This window comes from Perissodus microlepis, chromosome 2 (assembly GCF_051167445.1).
Source record: "Perissodus microlepis isolate ML-2025 ecotype Zambia chromosome 2, ASM5116744v1, whole genome shotgun sequence".
NCBI lineage: Eukaryota > Metazoa > Chordata > Actinopteri > Cichliformes > Cichlidae > Perissodus > Perissodus microlepis.
This window is the reverse complement of record NC_140462.1, coordinates 24,515,308-24,521,373: the sequence shown is the minus strand read 5'-3', so window position 1 is coordinate 24,521,373 and position 6,066 is coordinate 24,515,308. Positions and strand designations below refer to the sequence as shown.

The 6,066-nt window shown below is 40.1% G+C and overlaps 1 long non-coding RNA gene across 2 annotated transcripts; it reads right to left on the bottom strand.

Moving 5' to 3' along the window:
* Window positions 1-581: 581 nt before the first annotated feature.
* On the bottom strand, window positions 582-2,257 carry LOC146392773 (uncharacterized). Of its 2 annotated transcripts, none has more exons than XR_014801267.1 (4): window positions 2,207-2,257; window positions 1,989-2,046; window positions 905-999; window positions 582-796 (listed from the first exon to the last, which is right to left on the bottom strand). It is a non-coding gene; the product is annotated as an uncharacterized LOC146392773 (long non-coding RNA). The 2 variants fall into 2 exon arrangements; XR_014801268.1 differs by having other exon boundaries at window positions 1,989-2,101; window positions 2,207-2,249.
* Between the last annotated feature and the right edge of the window lie 3,809 nt (window positions 2,258-6,066).

Below are 6,066 nucleotides of genomic sequence, written 5' to 3'. Positions count from 1 at the left end.
CGTAAGAGACTTCTCCTCTTCAGCTGCCCCAAAAAAGGCTCTTGATCAAAACAAACAGACCATCTGTAGTGACAGGTAAAAGGAGCCGTCCTCAAAAAAGAAAAATCGTCACTGCTATAATGCCATAATGTTTTATCTAGGGGTCTAGATTTATGCCTGTAGTTCACTGCTGTGTAAATAATGTACATTTACTGAGTGAGTATCACTGTTCAAAAATTGAATAAAGAAACAAACTAATTTTTGCCTTTTTTCTTTTTTATTAAAACCACTTTATAGAATATCACATCAGTTACAATGTAGAATCCATGTCACTGGAGCATTTTGATTCAATAAACAGTAAAAAGGTGAGCTGTGAAGACCAAGGACAAGTGCAGTTCACAGGTTTTCTATCTAAGGAATCCCAGAAGATTGCATGGTGTCATTGCCCAGCAGTTGTTCGCAGGACATATGGACTCAACCTCAACAATCCCTCACACTGAGCAGCATGAAGTGACAGTGCAGAGGAAAAACTCCCCTTTAACAAGAAGAAACCTCCAGCAGAACCAGAACCCGGTTCAGTACCAGCAGCCATCTGGGTTTGGAGGAGAGAGACAGAACTACCAAAAGTATATTTTTTTTAATGTGATTGACTGTTGTTGTAATTCAAGCCCTGAGTGTAGAGCAGGTAAGATATAAAGTTGCATCCTAAATTCCATGCTCATGCAGAGTGTTTAGTTTATGACTTTTTCACCTGGTCATTTCTTGATGAACGGATGGTCTTTCAGGGTTGACCAAGCTGGTACCTTGACTCTGTTCTCTGCAAGATGTTGCAACAAACAAAATCATATGGAGACAATATTGGACACAAAATATATAACAATTTAGTTAAATGTAGCATTAACTCATAAGTCTTGCTAAAGTAAACCTTGTATTCTGATTCATCACAGCAGCAGTTCAGTTGGATGATGTCAGCAACTGCAGCAAGTGTCTTACTGACTGAATAATTTCATCTTGCATAATCTGAAACAAACACATAAAGACAGAAACAATTTATAAATTAACGTTCGATAAAATCTAAGGATTAATCATTTATTAGATACCAATATGAATATGTCTACCATAAAACTTGTGTGGAGCGAAGTTACATTCAATCAAGATGGTCTGGCATGCTACAACTTTATAGTTGTTAAATTCTGGGTACAAGTATACATACCCATCTTGTACATGTTTTTAATATTATTATTATTATTATCCTACCCAATTACATGTTTCTTTTAATCAGAGTATGCTGTTTTAATGACTTTACAATATCATTTACATTGTGTTCCTTACATTTTCCCTAATTGTATGTTATATTAATCCTATATTTCCGTTTTAATATTTCTAATGTTTGCCTTGTTTTCTTCACTGTCTGGTCTGCCTCTGTCTTGCCTGTATGGATGCATTTACACCTAAATGTCCCCAACAAAGGATGTTTTAATTCACCACTATTCCAGTGAAACACGAGTCTCCCATCTTCCTGCTACCGGTCTCGAGTTTTTGTTCACCAAAGCACACACCAACTTCATACTGACGGACAGATCACTGCCCTTTTGCCGCCTTGTCTGACCGTGTTTTGTGGCTTTGGTTCACTTCACCTCACTCTTCCCCTTTCTTGTCATTAAATCAGGCCGTTCTGCAACCATGGCAGCCATTCACTCTATGGCTTTATTCATGGTGTATTTTACCCCTTCACCAAAGGCCGTTCTCGTTTCCAACATTATATTTGCAGTGTTCGTCTATCTATCAATATCTGCGGAGTATTTTTTTTTAACGAGTATCCTATTTTCTAAAGCACAGCATGTAAAGGGTAGCTCGGTTAGCAGGATGCTAGCATGTAGCGCTTAGTGAGACACGCCTCAGACGAGTTGAGCAAAGACCCCGTCTGTGTACTTTATACGTGAGCAACGGATTTAAATAAAATTAACGTTTCAAAAGACAAACTTGAAGATAAAAAACAATATACTTACCGGAGAATCGCCAGGGTTTGCCGCTTCCATCTTGCTGCTCCTAAATTCAAAACTGCCTCTGCAGACAGGCAGGGGAGGCGTGGAAATTGTCTTTGAGTTAGTCAAACGTTTTCCTTAGTTCGAGTAGATGATAAAATAAAATAAAAATAAATGGGATTTTAAGTAGGACTAGGCGTTCTGTAATGATCTCTATTTAGGAAAAAAACTTAATCACTCACCTTTAAACAGCTCTCTTTTAGGAGACACACTGCTGGCTAACGGTGTCACGTGATCAAACAGCGTAATTTAATTGGCTGAGAGCCGCTCGACTCGATCTAGTGCTGATTGCTCTGGCTTGGGTCATTCAAGTTCACCACTTTTGCAGTTGAATTTTTGCAGGCGAATTTTTGCAGGTGAATTTTTTGCAGGCGAATTTTTTGCAGGTGAATTTTTGCAGGTGAATTTTTTGCAGGTGAATTTTTGCAGGTGAATTTTTTGCAGGGAAATTTGGAGGATAAAAATTCAGTGTTATAAATTCAATGTCTAAAAATACTTGAATTCTGATGATACTACATTTCTTCCATAAACACAGGCTTTTGTACAACATATTAAATACATTTCAGTAAGCTTGCTCAATACTTTTTCCCTGTGCCATTTCTCATTATTACACATAACTTCATTTACAAACCTGTGGTTTGGTTTGCATGTGTGGATTGGCTGGGTTTTTACAAACATCTCAATCAATTAATCAATCTTCATTTATAAAGCACTTTTCATACAGAAATGTAGCACAAAGTGCTTTACATGGTTAAAAGCAGCCCACCCCACCCTCCAACTCACTCCCCACACTGTCATTAACATAAACCATCATGGATACATCCCCCCCCCCCCCCCACACACACACACACACACACACACACTTAAAGAGTAAAATTGGGCTGGGCACACATGAGCGAGGTGAGGAAACACTATCACAGGGAGCCGTCTGCACCGCGAGCCGGTCACAGACCGTAGCCTCCAGGCTGGGCACACAGCAGGAGGGAGGCAAAGAAGCCCCCCAGCCAGGCTGAGAAGACCCACAGAGCCCAGCAGCCACGGTCGATCACAGCCCCGGTGCAGAGAGCACCGGGGATATGACCCAATAAGAATATATACAGGATAAAAAGATAAAATAAATAAGAATGGGATACAGTATAAATATAAATAGAGTAAGAAGATAAAAAATGAATAAGAATAAAATCAATAAATGTTAGGTAAAACCTAAATTAATAATATAAATAGAATAACAGGATAGAATAAATAAGCATAAAATAAATAAACGTTAGGTGAAAGCTAAATTAAAAAGATGGGTCTTGAGCCTGTTCTTAAAAACATGTACGTTCTCTGCGGCCCTGAGCTCCTCCGGCAGGCTGTTCCACAGACGAGGACCATACCACTGAAAAGCTGTCTCTCCGTGAGCATGTGTCCTGACTTTAGGAACAATCAAAAGGCCAGTACCAGAGGACTTCAGGGTCCGCGAGGGTTCATATGATAAAAGCAAATCTGAGAGATAAGAAGGCCCAAGACCATTAAGACATTTAAAAACCAATAAAAGAACTTTAAAATCGATATTGAAACACACGGGGAGCCAATGCAGCGATTCTAAAACCGGTGTAATGTGGGCCTGCCCTCTGGTCTTTGTCAGCACACGAGCTGCAGAGTTTTGTAAAAGTTGTAAACACCAGTGAGCAGGGCATTACAGTAATCAATGCGACTGGTAATAAAAGCATGCATCAACATCTCCGTGTTGGCCCGAGAGAGAATAGGGCGGACTCTGACTATATTTTTTAGATGATAAAATACAATTTTGGTTACATGTGTAATATGTGGTATAAAACCAAGCTCAGAGTCAAAAATAACACCCAGGTTTTTCACTTGTAGTGAAGGGCATAGTGAAAATGCCTGTAATTTAGACAAGAGTTTCTCTCTCTGAGCCTCAGGACCGATGATTAAAACTTCAGCTTTGTCCTGGTTAAGCTGTAAAAAGTTCTCTGCCATCCAAGATCTTATATCTAAAATACAGTTAAAAAGGGCATCCATTGGTCTGGTGTCATCAGGAGACACGGAGATGTACAGCTGAGTGTCATCAGCGTAACTGTGGAAGTTCACTCCATGCCTCCTGATGACACCGCCAAGAAGGAGCATATACAAATTAAAAAGTACAGGGCCTAAAACTGACCCTTGAGGCACCTCACATGTCATTTTATGGATCTTAGAGGAGCATGTATCCATACTCACCATAAAAGTTCTGTCTGAGAGAAGTGAACCAGTTGTGTACAGCACCAGAGAGGCCCACCATGTGTTTCAGTCTGTTTAAAAGAATAGCGTGGTCTACTGTATCAAAGGCTGCGCTTAGATCCAGTAGCTTAGATCTCAGCTTCAAAAAATCCATAAAGGGGATTGGATCTAAGAGACATGTGGTGGGTCTCACTGTGGAGAAAACTTTCTTAAGGTTCTCAGCATTAACCAGGACAAAGCTGTCCAGTGTCTCCTCAGGTACAATTGAGCCCTCAGATGTGTTTAAAATCATATCACGAGAAGATAAAATATTGCATCTGATGGCGTTGACTTTTCCCCTGAAGTGGTCTGCAAACTGATCACAGAGTGAGTCTGTGGGGGTTCTTTGGGAGCTGTTAAAATCAGGGTTAAATAAATGATCTATGGTGGAAAAGAGGACCTTGGGATTATTTTTGTTATTACTGATTATTTTGGCAAAGTATGAATTTCTTGAATTCCTTAGTGTATTGTGATCCGGTACATTTTAAATTGCTCGCAAAGTATTTGATGGTTAATTGCATTTTTTATTTTTCCTCCATTTCCTTTCTGCTGCCCTTGAGTTTTTTGACTTTTTCGTTTCTCCAGGGTGATAAATGTTTTACGTTAATCTTTTTGGTGGTGAGTGGAGCAACAGAGTCAAGGCTTTTCTTCAGTTTGCTGTTAAAATGATTACAAATAAAATCACACGGTGCAGGTAAAATCACAGGGGGGCATTTATCTAAAACCTTGGTAACATTAGCGGCCACTTCAGAGGTTAGATAGCGCCTCCTCACAGTTCACACCGAGGTCTCCCGCTGAATAAAACTGGTGATGTTAAAAAACACACAGTAGTGGTCAGAGACAGCCAAGTCAACAACAGAGGACACACTGGTGGACAGCCCATGGGTGATGACCAGGTCCAGAGTGTGTCCTCTGTTGTGAGTCGGCTGCGTGACGTGCTGGGTAAAATCCATACAGTGAAGAATGTTTAAAAATTCTTTTGATGTAGAGTCAGAAGGATTATCTATGTGCAGGTTAAAATCACGGTTAAAATGATCATGTTATATTTTGAGTCTACGTTTGTTAAAAATTCTGAGAATTCCTTGATAAAAGCAGCACTGTCTTTAGGTGGTCTATAAATTGTGACAGATAAAACTGGAGGGCTGCTAAAAACAATAGCATGGAATTCAAAAGTGGTAAAATGGTCAAATAAAATTTGTTTGGTGGTGAGTGTGTTGTTGGCTAAAGATGCAGTCCCACCACCTCTCTTACCACTTCTAATAGAAAAAGAGAAATTAAAATTTGGTGCATCCGAACCCAGCCATGTTTCAGTTAAAAATAAACAGTCAAGTTTATTATCTAAAATTAAATCATTAATAATAAAAGACTTGTTCAACAGAGAGCGGACAAAGTGCCATGCTGATCGAGACTGGTGGATTTTTGACAGTAGAGTTCAATGGATGGTGACATTTTTGAAGAGGCCAGAGGTTATTAATGTTTTTGGGGTTACTGGATTTATGATTATTCTGTTGCTCACTGTTTGTGATTATGAGGGGTATTGTGTTGACTGTGGGAGAAAGAGGTCCGAGTCCAGAGTTTTGTGTATTACTGTTAAAAGTGGAACAAATATAGGAGCTGGGACCAGGGGGACATCAGTCAGTGGCAGACAGATCAGCAGGTAATGTCGGTTTGGGGTAATGACAGGGCCGTGTGCGGGAGTGCTGTACGCCAAATGCCAAATTGGCGGACAGCAGACGGCCTCCCCAGGCGTTGAGGTGGAGCCCGTCTGCCCCAAAAAGATGCC